This window comes from Bufo gargarizans, chromosome 4 (assembly GCF_014858855.1).
Source record: "Bufo gargarizans isolate SCDJY-AF-19 chromosome 4, ASM1485885v1, whole genome shotgun sequence".
Classification (NCBI taxonomy): domain Eukaryota; kingdom Metazoa; phylum Chordata; class Amphibia; order Anura; family Bufonidae; genus Bufo; species Bufo gargarizans.
In genome coordinates, this window is record NC_058083.1 from 21207666 (window position 1) to 21224331 (window position 16666).

Consider the following 16666-nt stretch of genomic DNA (forward strand, 5'->3'; position numbering starts at 1 on the left):
AGCTATTTGAAATCTATCCCAAAAAGGGTATATAATATTGAAGGTGCACATTGGGTCATTCAGAATAACTTCACACACACCCGCTACTGTGTATTTCCAAGTCTAATTCTGTCACTAAACCCATACCTGTCACCCAGCGCCTAAATACTAGGCCTCAAATTTAAATCCCTCTAAATCTCTCGTTACCCACCGCTGTACTGTTGTTGCTGGGCAAGATATTTAGTGTCCGTCAAAGCACATTTTTTGTTCTGGGTTGAAGTACAATTCCCAATTTAGCAATTTCATAATTTAGTGGTTTCTGCTATATCAGAGCTATTTGAAATCTATCCCTAAAAGGGTATATAATATTGAAGGTGCACATAGGGTCATTCAGAATAACTTCACACACACGCTTCTGTGCATTTCCAAGTCTAATTCTGTCACTAAATCCATACCGGTGACCCAGCGCCTAAATACTAGGCCTCAAATTTAAATCCCTCTAAATCTCTCGTTACCCACCGCTGTACTGTTGTTGCTGGGCAAGATATTTAGTGTCCGTCAAAGCACATTTTTTGTTCTGGGTTGAAGTACAATTCCCAATTTAGCAATTTCATAATTTAGTGGTTTCTGCTATATCAGAGCTATTTGAAATCTATCCCTAAAAGGGTATATAATATTGAAGGTGCACATAGGGTCATTCAGAATAACTTCACACACACGCTTCTGTGCATTTCCAAGTCTAATTCTGTCACTAAATCCATACCGGTGACCCAGCGCCTAAATACTAGGCCTCAAATTTAAATCCCTCTAAATCTCTCGTTACCCACCGCTGTACTGTTGTTGCTGGGCAAGATATTTAGTGTCCGTCAAAGCACATTTTTTGTTCTGGGTTGAAGTACAATTCCCAATTTAGCAATTTCATAATTTAGTGGTTTCTGCTATATCAGAGCTATTTGAAATCTATCCCTAAAAGGGTATATAATATTGAAGGTGCACATAGGGTCATTCAGAATAACTTCACACACACGCTTCTGTGCATTTCCAAGTCTAATTCTGTCACTAAATCCATACCGGTGACCCAGCGCCTAAATACTAGGCCTCAAATTTAAATCCCTCTAAATCTCTCGTTACCCACCGCTGTACTGTTGTTGCTGGGCAAGATATTTAGTGTCCGTCAAAGCACATTTTTTGTTCTGGGTTGAAGTACAATTCCCAATTTAGCAATTTCATAATTTAGTGGTTTCTGCTATATCAGAGCTATTTGAAATCTATCCCTAAAAGGGTATATAATATTGAAGGTGCACATAGGGTCATTCAGAATAACTTCACACACACGCTTCTGTGCATTTCCAAGTCTAATTCTGTCACTAAATCCATACCGGTGACCCAGCGCCTAAATACTAGGCCTCAAATTTAAATCCCTCTAAATCTCTCGTTACCCACCGCTGTACTGTTGTTGCTGGGCAAGATATTTAGTGTCCGTCAAAGCACATTTTTTGTTCTGGGTTGAAGTACAATTCCCAATTTAGCAATTTCATAATTTAGTGGTTTCTGCTATATCAGAGCTATTTGAAATCTATCCCTAAAAGGGTATATAATATTGAAGGTGCACATAGGGTCATTCAGAATAACTTCACACACACCCGCTACTGTGTATTTCCAAGTCTAATTCTGTCACTAAATCCATACCGGTGACCCAGCGCCTAAATACTAGGCCTCAAATTTAAATCCCTCTAAATCTCTCGTTACCCACCGCTGTACTGTTGTTGCTGGGCAAGATATTTAGTGTCCGTCAAAGCACATTTTTTGTTCTGGGTTGAAGTACAATTCCCAATTTAGCAATTTCATAATTTAGTGGTTTCTGCTATATCAGAGCTATTTGAAATCTATCCCTAAAAGGGTATATAATATTGAAGGTGCACATAGGGTCATTCAGAATAACTTCACACACACGCTTCTGTGCATTTCCAAGTCTAATTCTGTCACTAAATCCATACCGGTGACCCAGCGCCTAAATACTAGGCCTCAAATTTAAATCCCTCTAAATCTCTCGTTACCCACCGCTGTACTGTTGTTGCTGGGCAAGATATTTAGTGTCCGTCAAAGCACATTTTTTGTTCTGGGTTGAAGTACAATTCCCAATTTAGCAATTTCATAATTTAGTGGTTTCTGCTATATCAGAGCTATTTGAAATCTATCCCTAAAAGGGTATATAATATTGAAGGTGCACATAGGGTCATTCCGAATAACTTCACACACACGCTTCTGTGCATTTCCAAGTCTAATTCTGTCACTAAATCCATACCGGTGACCCAGCGCCTAAATACTAGGCCTCAAATTTAAATCCCTCTAAATCTCTCGTTACCCACCGCTGTACTGTTGTTGCTGGGCAAGATATTTAGTGTCCGTCAAAGCACATTTTTTGTTCTGGGTTGAAGTACAATTCCCAATTTAGCAATTTCATAATTTAGTGGTTTCTGCTATATCAGAGCTATTTGAAATCTATCCCTAAAAGGGTATATAATATTGAAGGTGCACATAGGGTCATTCAGAATAACTTCACACACACGCTTCTGTGCATTTCCAAGTCTAATTCTGTCACTAAATCCATACCGGTGACCCAGCGCCTAAATACTAGGCCTCAAATTTAAATCCCTCTAAATCTCTCGTTACCCACCGCTGTACTGTTGTTGCTGGGCAAGATATTTAGTGTCCGTCAAAGCACATTTTTTGTTCTGGGTTGAAGTACAATTCCCAATTTAGCAATTTCATAATTTAGTGGTTTCTGCTATATCAGAGCTATTTGAAATCTATCCCTAAAAGGGTATATAATATTGAAGGTGCACATAGGGTCATTCAGAATAACTTCACACACACGCTTCTGTGCATTTCCAAGTCTAATTCTGTCACTAAATCCATACCGGTGACCCAGCGCCTAAATACTAGGCCTCAAATTTTAATCCCTCTAAATCTCTCGTTACCCACCGCTGTACTGTTGTTGCTGGGCAAGATATTTAGTGTCCGTCAAAGCACATTTTTTGTTCTGGGTTGAAGTACAATTCCCAATTTAGCAATTTCATAATTTAGTGGTTTCTGCTATATCAGAGCTATTTGAAATCTATCCCTAAAAGGGTATATAATATTGAAGGTGCACATAGGGTCATTCAGAATAACTTCACACACACGCTTCTGTGCATTTCCAAGTCTAATTCTGTCACTAAATCCATACCGGTGACCCAGCGCCTAAATACTAGGCCTCAAATTTAAATCCCTCTAAATCTCTCGTTACCCACCGCTGTACTGTTGTTGCTGGGCAAGATATTTAGTGTCCGTCAAAGCACATTTTTTGTTCTGGGTTGAAGTACAATTCCCAATTTAGCAATTTCATAATTTAGTGGTTTCTGCTATATCAGAGCTATTTGAAATCTATCCCTAAAAGGGTATATAATATTGAAGGTGCACATAGGGTCATTCAGAATAACTTCACACACACGCTTCTGTGCATTTCCAAGTCTAATTCTGTCACTAAATCCATACCGGTGACCCAGCGCCTAAATACTAGGCCTCAAATTTAAATCCCTCTAAATCTCTCGTTACCCACCGCTGTACTGTTGTTGCTGGGCAAGATATTTAGTGTCCGTCAAAGCACATTTTTTGTTCTGGGTTGAAGTACAATTCCCAATTTAGCAATTTCATAATTTAGTGGTTTCTGCTATATCAGAGCTATTTGAAATCTATCCCTAAAAGGGTATATAATATTGAAGGTGCACATAGGGTCATTCAGAATAACTTCACACACACGCTTCTGTGCATTTCCAAGTCTAATTCTGTCACTAAATCCATACCGGTGACCCAGCGCCTAAATACTAGGCCTCAAATTTAAATCCCTCTAAATCTCTCGTTACCCACCGCTGTACTGTTGTTGCTGGGCAAGATATTTAGTGTCCGTCAAAGCACATTTTTTGTTCTGGGTTGAAGTACAATTCCCAATTTAGCAATTTCATAATTTAGTGGTTTCTGCTATATCAGAGCTATTTGAAATCTATCCCTAAAAGGGTATATAATATTGAAGGTGCACATAGGGTCATTCAGAATAACTTCACACACACGCTTCTGTGCATTTCCAAGTCTAATTCTGTCACTAAATCCATACCGGTGACCCAGCGCCTAAATACTAGGCCTCAAATTTAAATCCCTCTAAATCTCTCGTTACCCACCGCTGTACTGTTGTTGCTGGGCAAGATATTTAGTGTCCGTCAAAGCACATTTTTTGTTCTGGGTTGAAGTACAATTCCCAATTTAGCAATTTCATAATTTAGTGGTTTCTGCTATATCAGAGCTATTTGAAATCTATCCCTAAAAGGGTATATAATATTGAAGGTGCACATAGGGTCATTCAGAATAACTTCACACACACGCTTCTGTGCATTTCCAAGTCTAATTCTGTCACTAAATCCATACCGGTGACCCAGCGCCTAAATACTAGGCCTCAAATTTAAATCCCTCTAAATCTCTCGTTACCCACCGCTGTACTGTTGTTGCTGGGCAAGATATTTAGTGTCCGTCAAAGCACATTTTTTGTTCTGGGTTGAAGTACAATTCCCAATTTAGCAATTTCATAATTTAGTGGTTTCTGCTATATCAGAGCTATTTGAAATCTATCCCTAAAAGGGTATATAATATTGAAGGTGCACATAGGGTCATTCAGAATAACTTCACACACACGCTTCTGTGCATTTCCAAGTCTAATTCTGTCACTAAATCCATACCGGTGACCCAGCGCCTAAATACTAGGCCTCAAATTTAAATCCCTCTAAATCTCTCGTTACCCACCGCTGTACTGTTGTTGCTGGGCAAGATATTTAGTGTCCGTCAAAGCACATTTTTGTTCTGGGTTGAAGTACAATTCCCAATTTAGCAATTTCATAATTTAGTGGTTTCTGCTATATCAGAGCTATTTGAAATCTATCCCTAAAAGGGTATATAATATTGAAGGTGCACATAGGGTCATTCAGAATAACTTCACACACACGCTTCTGTGCATTTCCAAGTCTAATTCTGTCACTAAATCCATACCGGTGACCCAGCGCCTAAATACTAGGCCTCAAATTTAAATCCCTCTAAATCTCTCGTTACCCACCGCTGTACTGTTGTTGCTGGGCAAGATATTTAGTGTCCGTCAAAGCACATTTTTTGTTCTGGGTTGAAGTACAATTCCCAATTTAGCAATTTCATAATTTAGTGGTTCCTGCTATATCAGAGCTATTTGAAATCTATCCCAAAAAGGGTATATAATATTGAAGGTGCACATTGGGTCATTCAGAATAACTTCACACACACCCGCTACTGTGTATTTCCAAGTCTAATTCTGTCACTAAACCCATACCTGTCACCCAGCGCCTAAATACTAGGCCTCAAATTTAAATCCCTCTAAATCTCTCGTTACCGCTGTCCTGTTGTAGCTGGGAAAGTTATTTAGTGCCCGTCAAAGCACATTTTTTGTTCTGGGTTGAAGTACAATTCCCAATTTAGCAATTTCATAATTTAGTGGTTCCTGCTATATCAGAGCTATTTGAAATCTATCCCAAAAAGGGTATATAATATTCAAGGTGCACATTGGGTCATTCAGAATAACTTCACACACACGCTTCTGTGCATTTCCAAGTCTAATTCTGTCACTAAATCCATACCGGTCACCCAGCGCCTAAATACTAGGCCTCAAATTTATATCCCGCTGAATTTGAATACAATACATTGGGCCAAATAATATATTTGTTGTTGTGGTGAACCATAACAATGAGAAAAACATCTAGTAAGGGACGCGGACGTGGACATGGTCGTGGTGGTGTTAGTGGACCCTCTGGTGCTGGGAGAGGACGTGGCCGTTCTGCCACATCCACACGTCCTAGTGTACCAACTACCTCAGGTCCCAGTAGCCGCCAGAATTTACAGCGATATATGGTGGGGCCCAATGCCGTTCTAAGGATGGTAAGGCCTGAGCAGGTACAGGCATTAGTCAATTGGGTGGCCGACAGTGGATCCAGCACGTTCACATTATCTCCCACCCAGTCTTCTGCAGAAAGCGCACAGATGGCGCCTGAAAACCAACCCCATCAGTCTGTCACATCACCCCCATGCATACCAGGGAAACTGTCTCAGCCTCAAGTTATGCAGCAGTCTCTTATGCTGTTTGAAGACTCCGCTGGCAGGGTTTCCCAAGGGCATCCACCTAGCCCTTCCCCAGCGGTGAAAGACATAGAATGCACTGACGCACAACCACTTATGTTTCCTGATGATGAGGACATGGGAATACCACCTCAGCATGTCTCTGATGATGACGAAACACAGGTGCCAACTGCTGCGTCTTTCTGCAGTGTGCAGACTGAACAGGAGGTCAGGGATCAAGACTGGGTGGAAGACGATGCAGGGGACGATGAGGTCCTAGACCCCACATGGAATGAAGGTCGTGCCACTGACTTTCACAGTTCGGAGGAAGAGGCAGTGGTGAGACCGAGCCAACAGCGTAACAAAAGAGGGAGCAGTGGGCAAAAGCAGAACACCCGCCGCCAAGAGACTCCGCCTGCTACTGACCGCCGCCATCTGGGACCGAGCACCCCAAAGGCAGCTTCAAGGAGTTCCCTGGCATGGCACTTCTTCAAACAATGTGCTGACGACAAGACCCGAGTGGTTTGCACGCTGTGCCATCAGAGCCTGAAGCGAGGCATTAACGTTCTGAACCTGAGCACAACCTGCATGACCAGGCACCTGCATGCAAAGCATGAACTGCAGTGGAGTAAACACCTTAAAACCAAGGAAGTCACTCAGGCTCCCCCTGCTACCTCTTCTGCTGCTGCCGCCTCGGCCTATTCTGCTGCTGCCGCCTCGGCCTCTTCCTCCGCCTCTGGAGGAACGTTGGCACCTGCCGCCCAGCAAACAGGGGATGTACCACCAACACCACCACCACCACCTCCGTCACCAAGCGTCTCAACCATGTCACACGCCAGCGTTCAGCTCTCCATCTCACAAACATTTGATAGAAAGCGTAAATTCCCACCTAGCCACCCTCGATCCCTGGCCCTGAATGCCAGCATTTCTAAACTACTGGCCTATGAAATGCTGTCATTTAGGCTGGTGGACACAGACAGCTTCAAACAGCTCATGTCGCTTGCTGTCCCACAGTATGTTGTTCCCAGCCGGCACTACTTCTCCAAGAGAGCCGTGCCTTCCCTGCACAACCAAGTATCCGATAAAATCAAGTGTGCACTGCGCAACGCCATCTGTAGCAAGGTCCACCTAACCACAGATACGTGGACCAGTAAGCACGGCCAGGGACGCTATATCTCCCTAACTGCACACTGGGTAAATGTAGTGGCAGCTGGGCCCCAGGCGGAGAGCTGTTTGGCGCACGTCCTGCCGCCGCCAAGGATCGCAGGGCAACATTCTTTGCCTCCTGTTGCCACCTCCTCCTTCTCGGCTTCCTCCTCCTCTTCTTCCACCTGCTCATCCAGTCAGCCACACACCTTCACCACCAACTTCAGCACAGCCCGGGGTAAACGTCAGCAGGCCATTCTGAAACTCATATGTTTGGGGGACAGGCCCCACACCGCACAGGAGTTGTGGCGGGGTATTGAACAACAGACCGACGAGTGGTTGCTGCCGGTGAGCCTCAAGCCCGGCCTGGTGGTGTGTGATAATGGGCGAAATCTCGTTGCAGCTCTGGGACTAGCCAATTTGACGCACATCCCTTGCTTGGCGCATGTGCTGAATTTGGTGGTGCAGAAGTTCATTCACAACTACCCCGACATGTCAGAGCTGCTGCATAAAGTGCGGGCCGTCTGTTCGCGCTTCCGGCGTTCACATCCTGCCGCTGCTCGCCTGTCTGCGCTACAGCGTAACTTCGGCCTTCCCGCTCACCGCCTCATATGCGACGTGCCCACCAGGTGGAACTCCACCTTGCACATGCTGGACAGACTGTGCGAGCAGCAGCAGGCCATAGTGGAGTTTCAGCTGCAGCACGCACGGGTCAGTCGCACTACAGAACAGCACCACTTCACCACCAATGACTGGGCCTCCATGCGAGACCTGTGTGCCCTGTTGCGCTGTTTCGAGTACTCCACCAACATGGCCAGTGGCGATGACACCGTTATCAGCGTTACAATACCACTTCTATGTCTCCTTGAGAAAACACTTAGGGCGATGATGGAACAGGAGGTGGCCCAGGAGGAGGAGGAGGAGGATGAGGAAGAGGGGTCATTTTTAGCACTTTCAGGCCAGTCTCTTCGAAGTGACTCAGAGGGAGGTTTTTTGCAACAGCAGAGGCCAGGTACAAATGTGGCCAGCCAGGGCCCACTACTGGAGGACGAGGAGGACGAGGATGAGGAGGAGGTGGAGGAGGATGAGGATGAAGCATGGTCACAGCGGGGTGGCACCCAACGCAGCTCGGGTCCATCACTGGTGCGTGGCTGGGGGGAAAGGCAGGACGATGACGATACGCCTCCCACAGAGGACAGCTTGTCCTTACCCCTGGGCAGCCTGGCACACATGAGCGACTACATGCTGCAGTGCCTGCGCAACGACAGCAGAGTTGCCCACATTTTAACCTGTGCGGACTACTGGGTTGCCACCCTGCTGGATCCACGCTACAAAGACAATGTGCCCACCTTACTTCCTGCACTGGAGCGTGATAGGAAGATGCGCGAGTACAAGCGCACGTTGGTAGACGCGCTACTGAGAGCATTCCCAAATGTCACAGGGGAACAAGTGGAAGCCCAAGGCCAAGGCAGAGGAGGAGCAAGAGGTCGCCAAGGCAGCTGTGTCACGGCCAGCTCCTCTGAGGGCAGGGTTAGCATGGCAGAGATGTGGAAAACTTTTGTCAACACGCCACAGCTAACTGCACCACCACCTGATACGCAACGTGTTAGCAGGAGGCAACATTTCACTAACATGGTGGAACAGTACGTGTGCACACCCCTCCACGTACTGACTGATGGTTCGGCCCCATTCAACTTCTGGGTCTCTAAATTGTCCACGTGGCCAGAGCTAGCCTTTTATGCCTTGGAGGTGCTGGCCTGCCCGGCAGCCAGCGTTTTGTCTGAACGTGTATTCAGCACGGCAGGGGGCGTCATTACAGACAAACGCAGCCGCCTGTCTACAGCCAATGTGGACAAGCTGACGTTCATAAAAATGAACCAGGCATGGATCCCACAGGACCTGTCCGTCCCTTGTCCAGATTAGACATTAACTACCTCCCCATAACCATATATTATTGGACTCCAGGGCACTTCCTCATTCAATCCTATTTTTATTTTCATTTTACCATTATATTGCGATGCTACCCAAAGTTGAATGAACCTCTCCTCTGCCTGTGTGCTAGGCCTAAATATATGCCAATGGACTGTTGCAGTGGTGGCTGACATGAAGCCTGATTCTCTGCTATGACATGCAGACTAATTCTCTGCTGACATGAAGCCAGATTGTCTGTTACGGGACCTCTCTCCTCTGCCTGGGTGCTGGGCCTAAATTTATGACAATGGACTGTTGCAGTGGTGGCTGACGTGAAGCCTGATTCTCTGCTATGACATGCAGACTGATTCTCTGCTGACATGAAGCCAGATCCTCTGTTACGGGACCTCTCTCCTCTGCCTGGGTGCTGGGCCTAAATTTATGACAATGGACTGTTGCAGTGGTGGCTGACGTGAAGCCTGATTCTCTGCTATGACATGCAGACTGATTCTCTGCTGACATGAAGCCAGATCCTCTGTTACGGGACCTCTCTCCTCTGCCTGGGTGCTGGGCCTGAATATATGCCAATGGACTGTTGCAGTGGTGGGTGACGTGAAGCCTCATTCTCTGCTATGACATGCAGACTAATTCTCTGCTGACATGAAGCCAGATTGTCTGTTACGGGACCTCTCTCCTCTGCCTGTGTGTGTGCTGGGCCTAAATATATGCCAATGGACTGTTGCAGTGGTGGCTGACGTGAAGCCTCATTCTCTGCTATGACATGCAGACTGATTCTCTGCTGACATGAAGCCAGATCCTCTGTTACGGGACCTCTCTCCTCTGCCTGGGTGCTGGGCCTAAATTTATGACAATGGACTGTTGCAGTGGTGGCTGACGTGAAGCCTGATTCTCTGCTATGACATGCAGACTGATTCTCTGCTGTCATGAAGCCAGATTGTCTGTTACGGGACCTTTCTCCTCTACCTGGGTTCTGGGCCTAAATTTATGAAAATTGACTCTTACAGTGGTGGGTGACGTGAAGCCTGATTCTCTGCTATGATATGAAGACTGATTCTCTGCTGACATGAAGCCAGATTGTCTGTTACGGGACCTTTCTCCTCTGCCTGGGTTCTGGGCCTAAATTTATGAAAATTGACTCTTACAGTGGTGGGTGACGTGAAGCCTGATTCTCTGCTATGATATGAAGACTGATTCTCTGCTGACATGAAGACAGATTCTCTGTTACGGGACCTTTCTCCTCTGCCTGGGTTCTGGGCCTAAATTTATGAAAATTGACTCTTACAGTGGTGGGTGACGTGAAGCCTGATTCTCTGCTATGATATGAAGACTGATTCTCTGCTGACATGAAGCCAGATTGTCTGTTACGGGACCTTTCTCCTCTGCCTGGGTTCTGGGCCTAAATTTATGAAAATTGACTCTTACAGTGGTGGGTGACGTGAAGCCTGATTCTCTGCTATGATATGAAGACTGATTCTCTGCTGACATGAAGCCAGATTGTCTGTTACGGGACCTTTCTCCTCTGCCTGGGTTCTGGGCCTAAATTTATGAAAATTGACTCTTACAGTGGTGGGTGACGTGAAGCCTGATTCTCTGCTATGATATGAAGACTGATTCTCTGCTGACATGAAGCCAGATTGTCTGTTACGGGACCTTTCTCCTCTGCCTGGGTTCTGGGCCTAAATTTATGAAAATTGACTCTTACAGTGGTGGGTGACGTGAAGCCTGATTCTCTGCTATGATATGAAGACTGATTCTCTGCTGACATGAAGCCAGATTGTCTGTTACGGGACCTTTCTCCTCTGCCTGGGTTCTGGGCCTAAATTTATGAAAATTGACTCTTACAGTGGTGGGTGACGTGAAGCCTGATTCTCTGCTATGATATGAAGACTGATTCTCTGCTGACATGAAGACAGATTCTCTGTTACGGGACCTCTCTCCTCTGCCTGTGTGTGTGCTGGGCCTAAATATATGCCAATGGACTGTTGCAGTGGTGGCTGACGTGAAGCCTCATTCTCTGCTATGACATGCAGACTAATTCTCTGCTGACATGAAGACAGATTCTCTGTTACGGGACCTCTCTCCTCTGCCTGTGTGTGTGCTGGGCCTAAATATATGCCAATGGACTGTTGCAGTGGTGGCTGACGTGAAGCCTCATTCTCTGCTATGACATGCAGACTAATTCTCTGCTGACATGAAGACAGATTCTCTGTTACGGGACCTCTCTCCTCTGCCTGTGTGTGTGCTGGGCCTAAATATATGCCAATGGACTGTTGCAGTGGTGGCTGACGTGAAGCCTCATTCTCTGCTATGACATGCAGACTAATTCTCTGCTGACATGAAGCCAGATTCTCTGTTACGGGACCTCTCTCCTCTGCCTGTGTGTGCTGGGCCTAAATATATGCCAATGGACTGTTGCAGTGGTGGCTGACGTGAAGCCTCATTCTCTGCTATGACATGCAGACTAATTCTCTGCTGACATGAAGACAGATTCTCTGTTACGGGACCTCTCTCCTCTGCCTGGGTGCCGGGGCCTAAATATCTGAGAATGGACTGTTCCAGTGGTGGGTGACGGGAAGCCAGATTCTCTGCTATGGAACCTCTCTCCAATTGATTTTGGTTAATTTTTATTTATTTAATTTTTATTTTAATTCATTTCCCTATCCACATTTGTTTGCAGGGGATTTACCTACATGTTGCTGCCTTTTGCAGCCCTCTAGCTCTTTCCTGGGCTGTTTTACAGCCTTTTTAGTGCCGAAAAGTTCGGGTCCCCATTGACTTCAATGGGGTTCGGGTTCGGGACGAAGTTCGGATCGGGTTCGGATCCCGAACCCGAACATTTCCGGGATGTTCGGCCGAACTTCTCGAACCCGAACATCCAGGTGTTCGCTCAACTCTAGACTACTCCTCTAGAAGGCTATTTTTAGTGCAATTTTGGGTAGTCTTATCATAAATGTTTGTTTCCATTCCCTCTCAGAATGTCCACCTAAAGTGGTGGTCACACATGCCCAGTACTTCAGTCCCGCCACTTGGATCCTCTTGAGTGATTCCTGTTATTGTGCAGGCCAGCCAATAACAAGTACCAAAAGTGATTTTCCGTCACCTCCAAACACATGAAGTGGACGTTACCAGAAGGGCGCCATGACAACTGTGTAACTGCAATATCTAGTCAGATAAGCATTTCTTAAAAATTATTCCAACTGGAAAATCCACAAAAAAAGGGAAAGTTTATAGTTTATAGTGGTAAAACTCCTTCCTCACCCCCAACCCTATTTGGTCAATTGCAAGTTTTGGCATTGTCATGTCACACCTCTGTGTACCTAAAAATAGATTTAAAAAAAAAATGCATTTCGTCTTCTCATGCATAACTGGTTGACCAATACAGAAGACCTTTAAATAATTTGTGGTCCATTTTTCATGTGTGGTATTGGTTACTGGCTCCTTAGAAGTTTTGATTAAATAAAGGAGGGTAAAAGTACCAACTTTTTGGGAGATAAATGGCAGGAGCCATTGTCCAGCGACATTCCTTGCATTCTTGGTAATCAACGACGCTGGTCCTACCTTGTCATATGCAGAGAGGTCTTTTAACAAAAGATAAAATAGTTTTGTTTTCTATTGATGTTTTTGTTGTTTTTCTAAGGTCCCACATGGAGAGCAAACATGGCCTGGAAGAATGTTATGTCAAGTACCTCCCATAATGCATTGTTGGTGCTCAGTGAACTGGAGTCTCCCAAAAAAAGTAATTCCTCATTTTCATCTTGCCTAGGATTCCCCCCTTTTCTTTGCTATGAAGCTGCACTAATCCTGCATTCAGTACAACCCACACCCTTTGCTTCCACTCATGGTCTCCCCTCTCTCCGGGCTATTGTCTTCTTTATCTGTGCCTTTTTCTTCCATGGATCTCCTTGAAAGCTCTTTCACAGAAAGAAAGGAACATTCCTATTATGGCTAACTTAGCTCTATTCTTTTTTTTTTCCGTCTCCTTTATTATTATTTTTTTTGTAGGTTTTGTTTTGCTTTTTTTTTTTTCAAGCTTCCGACTGAGCTTTGCTATTTAATCTTCTTGAGGCGTTCAAGATGTCACTTGCTTGTGATGACCAAAGACAATAGAGAAATCCACCCAGCTTGAATGCAATGTATTTTGAATAAATCATGTTGCTTTGAAGAAGAGTGGTTTCCTAATGTCCATGTACTTTACTGACCGTCTCGGTGGCTTTCTTGAGTGGACTTTTAAGATTATAATAAATAAGTGATGTTTACTGAAGGATGCCTTGAATAAAATGTTTTTTTTTTTACTAAAAGCTCTGTTTGACAAATGCAAATACAAGTCATTATGTCATAATTATCACTTTTAATAATGCGAAACTGGAGAATGTGGGGCTGTGAAATAAATACTGATATAAAATTATATAGCTATTTATTCTAGCAAATAGTGGACTAAAATAATAATGGAGAAATCTAAGATTGATATGAGATTGATAGATCTAGTAGATAGATATGAGATAGATAGATAGATAGATAGATAGATAGATAGATAGATCTAGTAGATAGATAGATAGATAGATATTAAGACATAGATAGATATGAGGTAAATAAGTAGATTTATATGAATTAGATATATAGATAGACAGACATTATATAGATAAAAAAATAGATAGCCAGCTAGATAGAAAGATAGTGTAATGGGAAGCCGGCGACGCGCTTTCTTCTTGCAGCGCCGCCGGCATCCCGTCTGTGTACAGGAGCAAGGACGCGGGCTGCGTCCTCGTCTCCATGGGGACCAGGGGGCGGGGAGGACCCGGCTGCGCACGCCTCCTCAGCGGGGCCCGGCATTCCCCTAGACCATGAGCAGCAGGGGATAATGATGAATCGGTGCTCAGCTGTGTTGGGCTGTGTAATGTGAGTCACGTGACACTGGCCACGTCATGTGACTCACCAGTCAGGGCGATTTAAACAGGCAGCCTGCTGGCCACAGGTTGCCTGTGATTGGACTAGTTACCCTCACCAGCCTTTTTTATATATTCAGACCTTGCCTGTTTTGACCTCGGCTTTGTTTGTGACCTCGACCTCGCTACCTCCATTTGTATTTGACGTGACCTTTTGGCTTCCGACCTCGGCTTTGTTTGTGACCTTGCTATTATGTTTTTCCCTGCGTGACCTTCTGGTTTTTTACTTTTGCTTCCCTGACTCTGTTCACGGTCTTCTTTTGATTTTAGGTCCCTGCATGTACTTAAGCTAAGGACCGCCGCCAAGCTGTACGCCGTGAGATAGGACGGGTCGTGCAAGTAGGTAGGGCCTGTGATTCTGTCACGTAGGGAAGAGAAAAGTTCAGCCCTGGACTCCACCCACACCTGTGTCCCTACCTACTTGCACGACCCGTCCTATCTGACGGCGTACAACTTGGCAGCGGTCCTTAGCTTAAATACGTGCAGAGGCAAAAACCTGGAGGAAAACCGTGAACAGAGTCACGGAAGCAAAAGTAAAAAACCAGGAGGTTACGCAGTACAGAAGGAAAAACACAATAGCAAGGTCGCAAATAAAGCCGAGGTCAGAAGCCAAGAGGTCATGTCAAATACAAATGGAGGTAGCAAGGTCGAGGTCACAAACAAAGCCGAGGTCAAAACAAGCAAGTCTGAATATATTAAGAAAGCTGGTGAGGATAACTAGATCAATCACAGGCAACCTGTGGCCAGCAGGCTGCCTGTTTAAATAGCCCTGACTGGTGCGTCACATGATGTGGCCACAGCCAAACACAGCCGAGCACCGATTCATCATTATCAGCGCTCGGCTCGCCTGCTGCTCACAGTCTAGAGGAACGCGGGCCGTGCTGAGGAGGCGTGTACGGCCGGGTCCTCCCCGCTCCCTGGTCCCCATGGAGACGAGGACGCCGGCTGCGTCTTCGCTCTTGCACATAAACGAGATGCCGGCCACGCTGCAAGAACGAAGCGTGTCGCCGGCTCCCCGTTACAGATAGATAAAGAAATATGAGACTCATAGAAAGTGAAATAGATAGATATATAAAATAGATTCATATTAAGACATAGATATGAGATAAATAGATGTACAGTACAGACCAAAAGTTTGGACACACCTTCTCACTCAAAGAGTTTTCTTTATTTTCATGACTATGAAAATTGTAGATTCACACTGAAGGCATCAAAACTATGAATTAACACATGTGGAATTATATACATAACAAAAAAGTGTGAAACAACTGAAAATATGTCATATTCTAGGTTCTTCAAAGTAGCCACCTTTTGCTTTGATTACTGCTTTGCACACTCTTGGCATTCTCTTGATGAGCTTCAAGAGGTAGTCACCTGAAATGGTTTTCACTTCACAGGTGTGTCCTGTCAGGTTTAATAAGTGGGATTTCTTGCCTTATAAATGGGGTTGGGACCATCAGTTGCGTTGAGAAGTCAGGTGGATACACAGCTGATAGTCCTACTGATTAGACTGTTAGAATTTTGATTATGGCAAGAAAAAAGCAGCTAAGTAAAGAAAAACGAGTGGCCATCATTACTTTAAGAAATGAAGGTCAGTCAGTCCGAAAAATTAGGAAAACTTTGAAAGTGTCCCCAAGTGCAGTCACAAAAACCATCAAGCGCTACAAAGAAACTGGCTCACATGCGGACCGCCCCAGGAAAGGAAGACAAAGAGTCACTTCTGCTGCGGAGGATAAGTTCATCCGAGTCACCAGCCTCAGAAATCACAGGTTAACAGCAGCTCAGATTAGAGACCAGGTCAATGCCACACAGAGTTCTAGCAGCAGACACATCTCTAGAACAACTGTTAAGAGGAGACTGTGTGAATCAGGCCTTCATGGTATAATATCTGCTAGGAAACCACTGCTAAGGACAGGCAACAAGCAGAAGAGACTTGTTTGTGCTAAAGAACACAAGGAATGGACATTAGACCAGTGGAAATCTGTGCTTTGGTCTGATGAGTCCAAATTTGAGATCTTTGGTTCCAACCACCGTGTCTTTGTGCGATGCAGAAAAGGTGAACGGATGGACTCTACATGCCTGGTTCCCACCGTGAAGCATGGAGGAGGAGGTGTGATGGTGTGGGGGTGCTTTGCTGGTGACACTGTTGGGGATTTATTCAAAATTAAAGGCATACTGAACCAGCATGGCTACCACAGCATCTTGCAGCGGCATGCTATTCCATCCGGTTTGCGTTTAGTTGGATCATCATTTATTTTTCAACAGGACAATGACCCCAAACACACCTCCAGGCTGTGTAAGGGCTATTTGACCATGAAGGAGAGTGATGGGATGCTGAGCCAGATTACCTGGCCTCCACAGTCACTGGACCTGGACCCAATCGAGATGGTTTGGGGTGAGCTGGACCGCAGAGTAAAGGCAAAAGGGCCAACAAGTGCTAAGCATCTCTGGGAACTCCTTCAAGACTGTTGGAAGACCATTTCAGATGACTACCTCTTAAA